The following is a 17,713-nucleotide window of genomic DNA, read 5'->3' on the forward strand; positions in this document are numbered from 1 at the left end:
GAACATAATATGCCTTTATGCTAAATGCACTGCCAGCTTGACCATGCACAGAAGGAATACAGTCAGCAGCCATTTTATTTTTCTAAAACATTTCAGGCTTTATAATCTTTTATTTTGACATATTTAGGATTTAAAGACAGTTATAAAAGAACAATGTGAAATTGAACCCACAACTTCCTTATTTCCCTGACCGCTACCTAAGAAATTCTATTCCGGCTTAAAATCCACCTTTTCTTTACAGCAATAAAAAAATGTCTGCTAAGTAACAGAGCACTTTTTCCTTCCATTAAACACAGAGTACCATGTTATGAATTGCTTTGTAACGGTGATAAAAGAAATTAAAGCTGCAAAGAATAGAGGAAGATAACTGGATAAGGATGATACTATGTTTCTTCATTTACTACAATAATAAATGAAACTGTTAGCACTGGGCTTGAAGGCAGCAACATTCACTTAGTTTATTGCATAGTTTTATTTTTTGGCCACTATGAAGATCCTATTTTTAGTTTAGTTTAGTTAGTTAGTTAGTTAGTTAGTTAGTTAGTTAGTTAGTTAGTTAGTTAGTTAGTTAGTTAGTTAGTTAGTTAGTTAGTTAGTTAGTTAGTTAGTTAGTTAGTTAGTTAGATAGATAGATAGATAGATAGATAGATAGATAGATAGATAGATAGATAGATAGATAGATACTTTATTAATCCCAATGGGAAATAAAGTAATATTAAAAACTTGGGGGGGGGGGGACCCAAAGGGAGCTGCTTATCCAAGGGAGACAGCGCAAACACCCTGCTCCCAGCCTCTCCACTTTCCAAAGCTGAGAGTGTAGGATGTTTACACCACCTGCCGCTCAGAGTTTCAAACTCTTCGTTTCACTTCACCAGAACACATTTCCATTTAAATAAGTGGTCACCCAAAGAGGTTATCTGTAGCATGACATGCTGTCATGTGAATCCAGCTGCAAAGAGAGCACAATATTTTCATTAGGTTCTTAATGCACAGTCATTATTCAAACTCATACTGAATTTTAACTCATTAAAATATAACGCAGAAACCTCCTTTTGAAATATGAACATTAATAACTGTTACTGAACTCAAGTGAGAGTAGATTAACAAAACCTCTGGATATAAAATATTTTAGGAACTCCTATTAGACAAGCCCTATGGTGGCAGAGCTTTGCCGTGGCCTGCATGGTCTTCGTGCGTTCAGGTGACTTCCCTCAGGATCCCAGTGGTACACTGACTGACGTGTCAGTTAGCCACTCTAAAGTGACACTTGTGAATATGTGGCTGTGCCTTGTGATGAGATGGGCTCAATTGCAAGGCCAAGTGCTGCCTTGTGCAGGTTGTTGCCCAACTAGGCTCTACAGTAGGTCTTCCTGGCTATGTAGAGGGAAAGGGTGGGTTTGAAAAATCGAACATGGCAAAAAACAAAATGCAGAGTTTTATTAGTTATGACCATTTCTAGTCTATCACAGAAAATTAAAAAAAAAAAATACTACACCAGTATTAACAAGAAATGCTCACCGGCTTAAAAACGCAACTTTGTGCATTGCTTAGGTGTACCGGTTGTACACTGAAAATATGAAGGAATCAGTCAAAGCTGAATGAGAGCCTGCAAGGCCAGCATCCATACACCCTAAGTTAGCTGTAGTTCGCTGTACTCCGTAGAAGGGTATACAGGGTTTCTTTAGGTATTTCAAAAAATGTTTGTTAAGCTTATTATTTAAAACAATGTTTGTTAATAAAACTGTTTATATGACAGCTAAAATATAAAATATGCTTTCTGTCATTAAATAAAGATATATAATCTTCCTATAGGAAAGCAAAGAACAAAAAATACATTTATTAATTACATTAAGCCACCAAACCTGCTGATTAGAAATTTTACATGACCATTTTTAAATGAATGCTTATGATTATGATTTGTCCATTCAAGATAAGCTTTATTACAAATGTACCTTAAATTATGTGAACTAAGACAAAAGGGATTATGAATTCTAGTGCCAAAAGACATCAAGAGTTGAATTCCTAAAAATAAAAATACCATTTTCAGACCTGTACTTAAACCCCCTCAAGGTCAAAGGGGGCAGAAGAAATCTATTCTAGCAGCACTGGGTGCAAGTCTACAGCAGGACCCATATAAACAAACCCACTGAATCTAATGTCAGTGTACCCAAAGGACAGGACTGTGCCACTGTGCTGCCTAATAACAATTAACACAAAACTAAATTTAATGTTCATTAACTACTTTTATTATACATTGATTATATGCCAGGTAACTGAATAGTTGGAAGAAACCTCTTAGTGTTCGGATCATTGCTTTATTAAATTCTAAAATACTTAAAACTCAAATATTTTACTTACTGTATATGTTTAAGCGGTAACATGACAGGAGTCAAAGAAATGGAAACAAAGCTAAAAACCAACGTTTTGTCCTCCATCAGCATCATCCCTTAATGCCAAGCCAGAGGGGTACAAGATGGAACTAGAAAGAAAGTGGGCCATTTGTTAAAACAGCAATCATATCTTTACAATGTACAGTTTTTAAGTTAACATGATGTAATTTGAAGCAACTAACTGTGTTATCAGTATAAGATGGGTTGAAATCCAAAAAAAAAAAATCTAAGTAATCAATATAGACCTCAATGTTAATGTTTTTTTTTTGTTCTTTATTTCGCCTTATACAATTTCTTGTATAAGGAATTTGTTAGTTTTCGCATACCCCTTGGGGTCAGAGCGCAGGGTCAAGCATTGTACAGCGCCCCTGGAGCAATTACAGGTTAAGTGTCTTGCTCAAGGGCCCAGCAGAGTAGGATCTCTTTTGGCAGTGACGGGGATTCGAACCGGCAACCTTAGGAATACCAGCGCAGATCCTTAGCCTCAGAGCCACCACTCCGTTTGCAGTTCATCATGCAATGCTTGTGTCTCTGTTATATGCCATTTGGTAAGGGATTCACAAAAACAGTGTTAATGTTTGTGATGTGCCATCTGTTGGAATGGCGGAGACAAAGCAGCTGGACACACACACAGACAGACACTTATCCTCTTATTAAGGTGAATAAACAAAGTAAAGAAGAACTAGCATTAATACTTACATCTGTCAATTACAGAATTAAGAATTTAAATCTACCAGTTACTACACTCATGGATGCATTATATCTAAACAATACAAAAACATAACCAGGTAGGTTTGAACTGTGGCAGCAGTAGCACACCAGCTTGTAAAGACAAATAGGAATTGCATTCCTACCTACTGACATCCAAATGCCTCTGCATCTGTAATACGTGTTTGTGTAACAATTGTGAAGAATTTGCGGGTTAAATTCTTTACTTTGTTACATCTGACAAAGCAGACTTCCTTCTCAGCTTGTTTTACTACACAGCCAAGCCTGTAAGAAAAATGTTGACTGTGCTATGCAATGCATTAATGTTGACCCCTATAGATATATTAAATGTTGCATTAATAGATATACTGATTCCTTAGCAATTATGAATACTTATTTTTTTCATCATTAATAATATAAATCAGAGTACTTTAAAACTGTTAAAATAATTATGTTTCAACACTAGGGCCATCTTCAAAGTAATAAAATGTGACAGTAAGATTAACTGCTCTGTCTAACAGCCTGGTTTCTTTTCTGATTAATTAAACAGACCACCCACAAGTCAAAAATGTCACTTCTGACCTTATATTTCTTTCACAGAGTGCATTCCCCAATTGTTTTTGTTGGGCCACATTTTTCCTAATTCTCTTGATCTTAAAGCTACAGTATATTAAAATTTCCAAAGACATATTTACTTTACATCATAATCATTATCACACTCATGCTGACAAGTACAAAAATAAAAGGGGAAAATTACAGATGGCAAAAATTCTTGGATGTGGCATCAGAAGCAACATAAACCTGGAGGACCGAGATGCTTGCAGGATGAATTTTATTGATTGAAAGGAATCTGTTTTTGTGAAAAGCAAGGGAACAGTTAAATATAATAACTCTTTACTGTTACTTAAAAAAAAAACAATTAGGGAATCTTATTAAAACTTTTCTGCACAATAAATGACTTTACTGATTTCATAAATTAACTGGATTAAGGGTGAAACAGACATAGCCCCTGTAAGAGAGTCACTACTTGTAAACTTAGTTTGACACTCCATGCTTTGTATGCGTCAGTAATGTAAGCTAACAAAAACAATAACTTTCTGTACGTTTCATGCAGTATACCCACATTATTTAAAGATTTACATTTTAAATAAGGAATTAACTAACTGACAACATTATTAGTTCTTGACATTCTGAGCTCAAAACATTAATTTGTTAACGCAGTGTATGAATGTTCAAAGGACTACATCCGTCGTTCCATCTTCTCAACCCACTTATCTAGAGTAGGATGATGGGCAGCTGGAGGATATCCCAGCAGCAAACCATTCATTAACCTAAATTACAACAAACTGAAGAAGAAAAATAAATGATGAGAAATTTCAAATTCCCTGGTAATTTTAAATATTGTACTGTACATGCTATGCAGCACATAGCCTTTCATAATAAGTCTCAGGACAGTGAACTCAAACTTCCATTTGGCAATAGACACATGCATGTAATTTGTATTTCAGTAGGGCACAAAAATGTAGAAAGTCTTCTTGTATCTACTTTGGTCTGGAGTTCTCACAATGCTTCTATGTTTGAACTGCGCACGCAGTGTAAAAATGCAGCAACTGATGGCAGAAGTGTAAACATCATCAGTTGTGTGCCCAAGTCGTCTCTCGCTCTTGCCGTGAAAGCATCTCTTACGTTACGCTCATGTGTTTTCAATGCATTTTTTCTGCTTATTTTTAGTGTGTTTGGTTTTATATATATATATATATATATATATATATATATATATATATATATATATACACACACACACACATACACACATACACATACTGTGGCGAGCAGCCGGGACACCCAGAAGGACCGGAGGAGGGATTATGCCTCCTCCAGACCACAAGGGGGTGACCACCCTGGTGGCTATGGGGACCACGGGAAAGTAGCATGGATGCTCAACCCTATAGGGGCCTGTGGTCACCACCAGGGGGTGCCCTGATGCCTGAAGAGCCCTGGCCCTCAGCACTTCCACCACACCCGGAAGTGCTGGGGGGCCGAAGACCAGGGACACCCGGAGTGCTTCCGGGTGCACAGCCGGCACTTCTGCCACAGCAGGGAGTGCCGGCAGGCGAGGCACCTGGAGCATGTCCGGATGGATATCAAAGGGACTGCCTCCCTCCATTCAATGGCTGGAGTTGGGAGGAAGAGGATGAGGAGTTGGGAGGAGAGGAGAGGAGAGGAGGTGGGCCTGAGGAAAGGCATTGTTGTGAGAGGCCTGGACTTTGGGGGTGAAAGTGGGTTGTGTGCTGTGTCACTTTGATTATGTATAATAAACGTGTGTTGGGTTTTGTACCTACGGTGTCCGCCTGTCTGTGTCAGGGCTGTATCCCACAATATATACAGTATATATATATATAAACCTTATCTATTAACCATGGCATCAAAGAGAAGTGTTGAAGCAATGAAGCCGTAGAGGAAGGTTGTAGTATCGACGTTTGAGGTGAAAATGGAACTTACCACAAAGTATGGTTATTTGGCGTGTTTATGGAAGGTGACCCCCCCCCCCCCCCCCCCTTTCCAAACAGCAACCTTTCTCTTCCACTCCACCAGCCACGATTGGACATCACCACTCCTCACTAAGGAACAGCAAATAAAATTTTCATTTAATTATACAGTATTATATGTATTGTTTTCATGTTTTAATGTATTATTTATGACATTTATCTGTTATTTTACCTTTAATTATGTGTATTTGCTGTTTAAGTTTATCGAATTGGGTTTTGTTTAGAGTCTGGGAACTGATTAACTCGCGTTCCATTATTTCTAATGGGGAAAACAGATTTGGACTTCAAACAATTCAGAGTTCAAATGGCAGCTCCTGAAACAAATTAATTTCAAAGTATGAGGCACCACTGCATATTCATATCAGGTTTGATTTGCCCACTCTCAAGACAATTTTGTACTCCTTCAGAAATTATCTGCTGCCTAAACAGTATTTTTGGAGATACTGTACTGTATTGTTGCATGATATAGTACATAACCGGCTAATGAGTCTATGGAGATTTCTTTTAACACAGGCAGCCTAGATGTTTCTGTTCACTTCTGATGTCATTCTGCAATTTCAGTCAGTAGCTGAATTGAAGAAAAAAAATTAAATAAAATAAATAAGGACACAGAGCAGCTGTCCAAGTGGCCTAACGCCTAACCCTTCACAATTCCACTTTGTCTTTACTATGGTAGAGCTATGGCTTTGTTTCATTTGTTGCTAACATTTGATACCAGAAATAAATTTGCTCATCTCTGCATTTTTCAGTCAACTTCAATTTTTCCTTCCTAATTATATTTATATTGCATCATGTATGTTGTCAATGACTTTGTTGGCGGCTATTCTACAGTTCAGTTCTCTTTATCGTACAAGGTCACCGCCAATTGAGAAGCCTTTCTGTGTCCAGTTTCTGTGCTGTCTTTCCAGTCAAGTTTTTACTTTCTTTCAGTATTTATGCTGTGCTCCCTTTCATGAATAGATCTTTACACAATGGTTTGGGTCAAGATGGCTCGAGGCAAACGGCTCTAAAGACAAAGCAAAGGGAATTGCTGCATAACTAGCATACATATGAGGATGCTTAGAATTTCAGTACAACTAAAGTATCAATCTCTCAACAGAAACTCTTTTTGTTTATTTCTTGCAAAGACCATAAAGAAATTATTCAAGTTTGTAGAGTCTCATTTAGCTTTCAATTAATTCATCACAAATCTGTATTATTACCACAGTATATAGTAGCAATAGAAGATGCTTAGAGGTAAACATGGCCTGGCATGTTTTAAAGGCAGTTTAGATGTAAGGGTGATATGGTGGTGCAGTGGTAGTGCTCGTGCTGTGCAGTAAGGAGACCACAGTTCGTGTCCTGGGTCCTCCCTGTGTGGAGTTTGTTGTCCCAATGTCTGTGTGGGTTTCCTCCCACTGTCCAAAGACTTGCAAGTTAGGTGAACTGGCAACGCTAAATTGGACACCTGCAATGGACTTGCACCCTTGTCCAGGGTGTGTCCCTGCTTTGCACCCTCTGTTATCTGGGATATGCCCCCCGCCTCCCGCCCACGACCCTAGTCTGGATTAAGTAGGTTAGAAAATGTCATGACTTTTTAAATGCATAATGTGTATATGTGCATGCTCGGTCCACTTCACTCATTCCTTCTCTGTTATACTGTATATACTAAGAACATCCATCCATTTACAGATTCCACTTAACATGTTGAGGTTTAATTGCATATAAACACAAATAAAAGCATTTTACAACAAAATATTTCATACCATTGTTCAGCATAGCAGGGTATTCTTCAAGGAACTTTAATATTTCACTGGAAATGATTTGTCTGGAAAAGCAAAGTAAAAGAAGATATTTATAAAAATCTAATCTTTAGTACTTAGTTGCTAAATGTATATTATTAGAACAACATTTCTATTCATTTTAAGGATGGGCAGGGATAACTGTGTAACCAGACACCCATTTGTACAACAATATCCATATAAAAATAGAAAAGTATTCAAAGACCTACAACAATGTGTCAGTGGGAGAGCACTAGAACCGTAGTGAAACAAGGAATACTGAAAGTAACCGATACCATTTTTAGATAACATTGCAGAGATATAAAAAAATGGCAACCGACAGACATTCCAGTGCTATCTGTTTTTTCCATCAAAATTCAAACGGCACTCCCTACATTTCATCAGGCAGAAGGCTCTACCATCACCTTCTCCAACAGAAGCACAAGCTTTGCCAATTCATCTGCAAGATTCTTTTTGACAGTTTTGTGAAAGACAGTATAATACTCTGGCTAACAGCAACTTGATGGCTTTTGTGTCAGCAATAAAAAAAACAAACTTCTACAAGAACATTTATTATTTATTTAAATCATAGTGAAAACTATGGGACTGTTGGTAAGAGCAGAGTCAATCCTCTGTGGTACCACTGGAGCACAGATGGAATGTTTAAAGCCATCTTGCCACTGTACTAAGTGTAAGATGCAGACACACAATATTTTACATTTTACTGCCAATGTGCCTTAAGCAGCGTCTTCTCTTTTTGATAAACTTTTTCTTCAATCCCCAATATACGCAGCTGAAAGCGTATGACTGCAGCTAGCACCATGCTGCACACTAAAACAGTGTGACCCAAAGTCCCTGTGCTTTCCTAGCAAATTCCATGAGCATGTCATGTATAAAACCTGATGGGCAGAACACAAGCTGAGTGGAACAAGCATACTGGGATAGTCGTTACTCGGCTGCTTCTAAATTACAGCTGTTCTCTCTAATATATCTCCTTTACCAGCTTATTGAAATGCTAAATGATTTACATTTTTGCACATAAAGTGAACCTTTTCCTTTCACATTTGACAATGGTTTATTAATTGTGATAGTAAACATGAAAAGTCAAAAAATACATTGTGTGAATGGTTAAGTATGCAGAAGAGATTCTATATAAAAAAGCTTTCTTCTATCATGCTTTGAGGTGGTGCACAAAGAAACGCACAAAAAAAGTCACATGGGGCTGCCTTTCTGTTCTGCTATGTTGTATCACACAGGAAAGTCGCAGAATTAACTGTGTTATTATTTTGTTCTCATATAAGGGTAAACTAGACAAAAAAAATGATGGATAGATTAAAATATATTTTTCCTATTAGAGTGGCATGCAAAAATTTCAGCACCCTTGCTTAAAATGTCTGTTACCGTGAATAAGTTAAGTAAGCAGAAGATGAACTGATCACCAAAAGGCACAAAGTCAAAGGTGACACATTTCTTTTCAGCATTTTATGCAAGATTAATATGCCGTTTTTGGTTTGTACCACTGTAAAGTGAAAAAAGGAATGGAGCACCATGCAAACATTGGGTAACCCAAGATATCCGAGGTCTTAAATAACTTTTCCCAACGTCCCAGACCTCCATTAGCTCATCAGGACTATGGCTTGTCCACAGACATCATTTGGAAACCTCATGTGATGCAAGTGTTAAAGCTGTAGAAATTCTTGGACTCAAGCCTTGTCCCAACAAACAGCAGCCATGGGCTCCTCTAAGCAGCTGCCAGCATTCTGAAAAATAAAAGAATTGATGCTCACAAAGCAGGAGAAGGCTACAAGAAGATAGCAAAGCGTTTTCAGGTAGCTGTTTGCTCAGTTAGTAATCTATATTACTAAACGACAGTTTAATTTATGAACGGCGGACGCACCGAAGCACACGCGCACTGTGCCACGGCGCCCCAGAGTCAAACGCAGCGGCTTCCCAGAGTCAGTAGGTGGCGCCCAAACAACACAACCTGTAAACTAAACTTGCTATAATCCACTGTGCCAGCAGTCTGTGTGGCATGTTCAATTATGATTCCTAACAGTAAACGACGTCTACCTAACGACAGCCACAGAACAACAAAGATGAGACCGCATAGATAAAAACAATAAATGGAGGCTCCTACAACGCGCTTCAAAAACACCACACGCAAAGAAGTCACGGCTCCAGACAACAAAGACGAGACTGCATGGATAAAAACAATACACGGAGGCTCCTACAATGCGCTTCAGACACACCAGAAGCAAAGATGTCACGGCTCTACAATCAAAGAGCTCAACTAACGGAAATACAAAACAAGCCCGTATGGATAAACACAATGAACGAGCGCGCCCACAACGCGCTTCTGACACAGCAGAGGCAAAGGAGGCACGGCTCCTAATGGAAGGAGCTCAACGATTAGTAATACAAACACGAGCCCGTATGGCTACGACCTGTAAACGAGCCCGTATGGATAAAAACAATGAACGAAGGCTCCCACACAAAGAAACCGCTTTAGTACAAATAGGTTTATTTAATTAAATGAAAACTTACCATGGCTATGACCTGTGAACTAAACCTGAGGTAATGCGTGCACGCCAGGTTGTACAGCCGCCCGAATGCGACCGCCCACACCACCGCATATACCACGTTCGTTTACTAATGTGGCCCTCCATGCCCGGATCCGCCGCCATGGTCACTTCAATACGCGAATCCGCCGCCGTCAGCAAACGATTTCTCGCTGACGACACAGCCATAGAAAAACAAAAAAGAGACTGCATGAATAAAAACAATAAATGAAGGCGCCTACAACGCGCTTCTGAAACACCAAAACCATATGAGTCACAGCTCCAAAAAGAAACAGCTTTAGTACAAATATGTTTATTTAATTAAATGAACTTTCCCAGGACGCACCCACCCTCCATGATATTTCATCCCTCCAAATATCGGAGGGAACAGAAAGTGATTGCCATTCTTGGATTTGCGATTCTTTCGAGAATCGCGGGCTTGCTAGTGTTATTAAGAAATGGCAGTTAACAGGAATGGTGGAGGTCAAGCACTTTCTGAAAGAACTGCTCATTGGATTGCTAGAAAGGAAAATAAATCCCCCTGTTTGACTGCAAAAGACCTTCAGGAAGATTCAGCAGACTCTGGAGTGGTGGTGCACTGTTCTACTGTCACTGCAGCAAGACCTGAACCTTCATGGTAGAGTCAGCATCCTAGCCACAAAATTCAGCAGCTGAAGTTTGCAAATGAACATCTAAACAAGCCTGATGCATTTTGGAAAGAAGCCTTGTGGACTGATGAAGTCAAAATAGAACTTTTTGGCCACAACGTTCAAAGGTATGTTTAGAGAAAAATGACACTCAATTCCGGGAAAAGAACACGTTTCTAGCTACGAAGCACAGCGATGGATCGATTGAGCTTTGGAACATGTCATTGGTAGAGGGAAGAATGGATTCAAATAAATACGAGCAAATTCTGGAAGTAAACCACACAATCTGTAAAAAAGTTGAAGTTAACAAGAGGATGGGTCCTACAACAAGATACTGATCTCAAACACACCTCAAAATCTGCAAAAGAATACCTCAAGAGGCACAAACTGACGGTTTAGCCCTGGCCCTCACTGTCACCTGACCTAAACATCACTGAAAATCTGTGGATAGATCTCAAAAGAGCATTGCATGTAAGACGGCCCAAGAATCTTACAGAATTAGTCTTTTGCAAGGATGAAAGGTGAAAATACCCAAAGTAAGAAGTGAAAGACTAAGCTGGCTTGAAAAAATGTTTACAAGCTGTGATACTTGCCAAAGGGGGTCTAAGTACTGACCATGCTGGGTGCACAAACTTTTGTTGTGAATGATGGAAATGAAAATGTAATCTTGTTTAAAATATTACAGAAATGTGTCATCTTTAACCTTATGCCTCTTGGTGATCAGTTCATCTTCTGCTCACTTAACTATTCACGATAACTGACATTTTAAGCAAGGTGGCCCCAACTTTTGCATGTCACTACACTAAGAATAGTCTACAAAGAGGTACAGTATACTCGCCACCACCGTTTGCTGTGGCTGCAGTTAACAATTCTCACTAACATAAAGGTGGAAGAGAAACAGCAGTGAGGTGGACAAGATAGCCAGAGATACTCTCCTCCCTTAATAAATATCCGAAACCATTTTGCAACATAAAAGTGCCAACACTTAACCTTCTAGTTAAACATAACTGCATTATCCTCATTACCTCTTCTTGCTTGCATTTAATTTTACGCGCATAGGAAAAGCCAAACACCACCCGTTAACAATGGATTTGCCTCTTTATTTCACCTCAATCAGAGGCCATTAAAAATGTACACAATGTCAAATGCACATCCTTTAACAATATGTCCACTCATAAGGAAGATTGTGCAAATCATGAAAATGCAAGTCCATTAATATTTTAATTGAGGTATGGCCAGTTGATGTGAGAAGAAAACAAAAACATTCAGTTGTCAGCATTTCTTAAGAAAACAAACCTCTGGAGTATCCAGTCAGTCAGTCAGAACAGGCCAAATCACAGTGTGATGACCTAAGCCAACTGGCCGCCCACTCCTTCCCAGGCATTCCACAATATTACATATTTTTTCTAGGAAGTCTAATAAGAAAATTACAGTTTGTTCTTTCATCCTTGGATTGTATCACTCTCAAGATCTCTAATGTTACTTACTATGGGTAGGAGCAGGAGCTTGGAAATGTAGAAGTAGCAGCATCTGCCACAACAGGCTAACAAGAAGCAAAACAGAACAAACTCCACTTGATGTTGACGTGCTACAGACTCTGGACACATTTAAGAGCATTTTAAGATTTCTAAATAAAATTAATCTAAAGCACATTCTCCTGCAAATACACAGCAAATGCTTTTTGCTCAGATTTCAACAGTTTTCTTGTCATGTGTTACATTCTCATATTTAGAGTCACAACTGAACAAAGCTAGAACTGTCTTTTCTTGCAAAATTTAGTTCTCTTATTATATATCATCAAGCAGGAACTTTATAAATGGTACAACATATATATCTCACTTTTTGAATAATAAATGCAGTTAAAAAAGTGTGTATATTTTTTCATTGTATTCCTATTTAAGCCCCACTTATACTTTTTTTTTTTTTGTTCTTTATTTTGCCTTATACAATTTCTTGTATTAGGAATTTGGTAGTTTTCGCATACCCCTTGTGGTCAGAGCGCATTGTACAGCGCCCCTGGAGCAATTGAAGGTTAAGGGTCTTGCTCAAGGGCCCAGCAGAGTAGGATCTCTTTTGGAAGTGACGAGGATTTGAACTGGCAACCTTCGTGATACCAGTGCAGATCCTTAGCCTCAGAGCCACCACTATGCCCTTGAACTTTGTGCGTCTGCATAACTGCGAAGGTCTGTGTGAGGTGAATTTCTTCAGCAGTCACGTCATGCAGGCCAGTGCACCTGCAACCGCGTGCCTCCAGAATTTTGGTTCAGCGCAGTCCAGTGTGCATTGATTACACATGCATTGGACAACAAACTGTGGGCAAGTTTGTAGAGAAGCTGTCCGCAGGCGATCCTCAAACACAGTTGTACTCTAAACAGGACATGGTGTACATCCTCTGTCTGCAGCTTTCAGTATTTGCTTATAAACTTGCCTATATTAAAAGTATTTTTCCAGGTCTGGTGATACACTAGATTCTGGCCATATTATTAGAGAACAAGTAGAAGAAACAAATGGAATACCCCATGCAGAAGTAAAAACAAGCTCAGAGGTTATAGATTTTAAAAATTTGACAAAAGAGAAGTACCCGAGGCCTGGAAAGTTGCAAATGTAATTTTAATCCCCAAGAAGGGAGGCAAAATGCATCCTGGTAATTACATTCTAATAAATCTTACTTCTGTGCCATGCAAAACTATGGAAACTATAATAAAAAATAAATTAGCATTTAAAACATGCAGATACAACATGGTAGGGTAATACGTGAGATACTCCGCCACTGCAACTTGTTTTTTTTTTTTCTTTTGTTTTAAACTTAAGCTTGCCGCCTACTAGTTGAGAAACACTAACATATAACAGCACAAATATGATAAAAACCCTACTGGTACAGGTGATCCTGGTAGCAGTATAGATGGCATTTTAATTTGGTGTTATTATGGTCAATTGCACCTTTAAGGCCCATCATAAATTTCCAAATTCACTGAAATATCTAGAATTCTGTTTTAGGCACGGGCATGTGAAAAAGATGCAAAGTAAAATACACACAGAGGATATTTACATATGCGTTTCCGTGTGCTTTAATAACCTGGTTAGTCACAGACTTTCTAAAATGCCATGTACACCCTTATTCTGGATAGAGAAGCTGGGTTATTGGTCTCTGAGAAACTAGATAAACCAACATAGATTTCTCTGTGAATAACACAGTTATTAGGCCATGTAAACCCTTAACTGGGTTACAGTTAAGGATTTTGAAGTCTGTGCACGTCTGCTGCACTCTTTTTGCCTGCTTAGCTTTGGGCACTCTTTCAGAAGCCACAGGCTGAAGCATTCACAAGATAAATTTCCTGAGGAACACACACAGGCTGATCACATTATTCTTTCTGCTGTTTGAAATAATTTGTCTCAATATTTCAGAAACCGCTAAATTTATGTTGATGAGCTGAACATACAGTGGGAGCAGTGTAGTGGGGTTAACATGCTAAAAGTAATTTATGTTACTGTAGTCCAATTACTTTTTAAAGTAACAAGTAACCTAACGCAATGCTAGTTTTATTAAAGGAAAAATATTTCCATTATTATTATCCAAGCAGGGTATAAGGCAAGAAGCACACATACCAGAAAGTTGTTGCTCCTTTGCAGGGCTCAAACACACAGCCAAGCAGAAAAGAATGCGCTGCATGCAACCTGATGACAGAATCCATTAATAATGAGGCAGTTTAGTTTTAATTCATTTGTAATGACTCTTGACACTTGAATTCTCACCAACTGTCCTTGTGCACGGCGGCACGGTGGCGCAGTGGGTAGCGCTGCTGCCTCGCAGTTGGGAGATCTGGGGACCTGGGTTCGATTCCCGGGTCCTCCCTGCGTGGAGTTTGCATGTTCTCCCCGTGTCTGCGTGGGTTTCCTCCGGGCGCTCCAGTTTCCTCCCACAGTCCAAAGACATGCAGGTTAGGTGGATTGGCGATTCTAAATTGGCCCTAGTGTGTGCTTGGTGTGTGGGTGTGTTTGTGTGTGTCCTGCGGTGGGTTGGCACCCTGCCCGGGATTGGTTCCTGCCTTGTGCCCTGTGTTGGCTGGGATTGGCTCCGGCAGACCCCCGTGACCCTGTGTTCGGATTCAGCGGGTTGGAAAATGGATGGATGGATGGATGTCCTTGTGCACATTTTAGTGCACAAAGAGCAGCGCATTCACACTGAAAGCCAATGGCCAAACTGGTGTGGGTTTGTATTGCCTATTTGTAATCATTTTGTCTGATAGTACATTTTTGTACCATAGATCAAGCCAAAATTGATTACTGAAGTTTAATTAAATTGTAGGAGATGAAATTCACAAATGCATTATGTGTCAGTAGCTGACCTACTTTACTCAGTGAAACACTCAACCAAGCCAAATAACCAGTCAATAGTTCAACTGATAACTATGAGGAAATATTGGCAACTTTGATTTCACCAAAGAGTTTGCTTCCTGATAAGTTACAGTGGTGTGAAAAACTATTTGCCCCCTTCCTGATTTCTTATTCTTTTGCATGTTTGTCACACAAAATGTTTCTGATCATCAAACACATTTAACCATTAGTCAAATATAACACATGTAAACACAAAATGCAGTTTTTAAATGATGGTGTTTATTATTTAGGGAGAAAAAAAATCCAAACCTACATGGCCCTGTGTGAAAAAGTAATTGCCCCCTTGTTAAAAAATAACCTAACTGTGGTGTATCACACCTGAGTTCAATTTCCGTAGCCACCCCCAGGCCTGATTACTGCCACACCTGTTTCAATCAAGAAATCACTTAAATAGGAGCTGCCTGACACAGAGAAGTAGACCAAAAGCACCTCAAAAGCTAGACATCATGCCAAGATCCAAAGAAATTCAGGAACAAATGAGAACAGAAGTAATTGAGATCTATCAGTCTGGTAAAGGTTATAAAGCCATTTCTAAAGCTTTGGGACTCCAGCGAACCACAGTGAGAGCCATTATCCACAAATGGCAAAAACATGGAACAGTGGTGAACCTTCCCAGGAGTGGCCGGCCGACCAAAATTACCCCAAGAGCGCAGAGACGACTCATCCGAGAGGTCACAAAAGACCCCAGGACAACGTCTAAAAGAACTGCAGGCCTCACTTGCCTCAATTAAGGTCAGTGTTCACGACTCCACCATAAGAAAGAGACTGGGCAAAAACGGCCTGCATGGCAGATGTCCAAGACGCAAACCACTGTTAAGCAAAAAGAACATTAGGGCTTGTCTCAATTTTGCTAAGAAACATCTCAATGATTGCCAAGACTTTTGGGAAAATACCTTGTGGACTGATGAGTCAAAAGTTGAACTTTTTGGAAGGCAAATGTCCCGTTACATCTGGCGTAAAAGGAACACAGCATTTCAGAAAAAGAACATCATACCAACAGTAAAATATGGTGGTGGTAGTGTGATGGTCTGGGGTTGTTTTGCTGCTTCAGGACCTGGAAGGCTTGCTGTGATAGATGGAACCATGAATTCTACTGTCTACCAAAAAATCCTGAAGGAGAATGTCCGGCCATCTGTTCGTCAACTCAAGCTGAAGCGATCTTGGGTGCTGCAACAGGACAATGACCCAAAACACAGCAGCAAATCCACCTCTGAATGGCTGAAGAAAAACAAAATGAAGACTTTGGAGTGGCCTAGTCAAAGTCCTGACCTGAATCCAATTGAGATGCTATGGCATGACCTTAAAAAGGCGGTTCATGCTAGAAAACCCTCAAATAAAGCTGAATTACAACAATTTTGCAAAGATGAGTGGGCCAAAATTCCTCCAGAGCGCTGTAAAAGACTCATTGCAAGTTATCGCAAACGCTTGATTGCAGTTATTGCTGCTAAGGGTGGCCCAACCAGTTATTAGGTTCAGGGGGCAATTACTTTTTCACACAGGGCCATGTAGGTTTGGATTTTTTTTCTCCCTAAATAATAAAAACCACCATTTACAAACTGCATTTTGTGTTTACTTGTGTTATATTTGACTAATGGTTAAATGTGTTTGATGATCAGAAACATTTTGTGTGACAAACATGCAAAAGAATAAGAAATCAGGAAGGGGGCAAATAGTTTTTCACACCACTGTATGTGCGTTATAATCTTGATTTTGGGCTTCTGATCACAAAAAATATCTTTACAGCTTTCTATTACATACCATTTTATTGTGATTGTCTATTTTTGCAATTTCCTCTCAAATCATAATCACACATATACAGTACACCAACTATAACTGGAACATATGTGGTGACATAAAAGTAGTGGTACTGCTGCTATTAATGCAACTCAGATATCCCAAATCCTGTTGTTTCATTTGCGAATGGGACAGCCGTGCTAAAGAGTCCCATTGTGTTACAAAGAACTTGATGCATTTGGTTTCAGAGCAGAAAATTGTGGCACATAAACAACTTGTCAACACAACTCTTCACATAAAACTTGGAGTGATGGAAAATTTGGTGACGGCAATGAAGAAGTTAGGTGAAGGATTTTGATATTTGAGACAGATATTTATACAAATAACCAATGCCAAGATTAAGGAAGGCATTTTTGTTGGGCCACAAATCAGACACATCATGGATGACAAGCGGTTTAAAGATCTACTAGTAGGGCTGCAGGAAATTCCATGGAAGTCATTTAAGGATGATTTTGAAAATTTTCTTGACAACTACAGATCAGAGCACCAGTCTACAGTATATCCAGCTGGCTGACAACATCGAAAAACCATGAAGAGCAATATGTCACTAAAAATTCATTCTCTGCTTTCATACTTGGACTTCTTCCCTGCTAATCTTGGAGTAGTCAGTAACTAACATGGTGAAAGAGATCACCAGGATAGCACAATGATCAAAAATCAATATCGGGGCAAAAAAATCCATACCAGACTATTGTTGGACACTACAATTAGAAGCATCAGATGCTGAGTACAAATGAAAATCATCACCAAAACATTTTTAGCTCAGATAAACTACTGCAATGTGTCGGCATCATTAAGTGATTAAACACACTAAATTTAATACAAATGTATTTTATGTTTCTCCAAATTCCTATGTGATACCATTAATCTGAAATTAAATTTGTGCTCAGATTGAAGCTGTCTATCAGAATT

At 39.1% G+C, this 17,713-nt stretch overlaps 1 long non-coding RNA gene across 2 annotated transcripts in view; it reads right to left on the minus strand.

Moving 5' to 3' along the window:
• Nucleotides 1-256: 256 nt before the first annotated feature.
• The window catches only part of LOC114665782 (uncharacterized), a 79,834-nt gene continuing 62,377 nt past the window's right edge, over nucleotides 257-17,713 (minus strand). Inside the window, exons 4-5 of one of the 2 annotated variants that reach the window (XR_007933600.1) lie at nucleotides 7,393-7,454; nucleotides 257-949 (exon numbers count right to left, since the gene is read on the minus strand). This is a non-coding gene — a long non-coding RNA (uncharacterized LOC114665782). Of the gene's footprint in view, nucleotides 950-2,305; nucleotides 2,480-7,392; nucleotides 7,455-17,713 lie in introns of those variants that run through there. The other variant, XR_003718460.2, reaches the window with a different exon arrangement.

Source organism: Erpetoichthys calabaricus, chromosome 15 (assembly GCF_900747795.2).
Source record: "Erpetoichthys calabaricus chromosome 15, fErpCal1.3, whole genome shotgun sequence".
Classification (NCBI taxonomy): domain Eukaryota; kingdom Metazoa; phylum Chordata; class Cladistia; order Polypteriformes; family Polypteridae; genus Erpetoichthys; species Erpetoichthys calabaricus.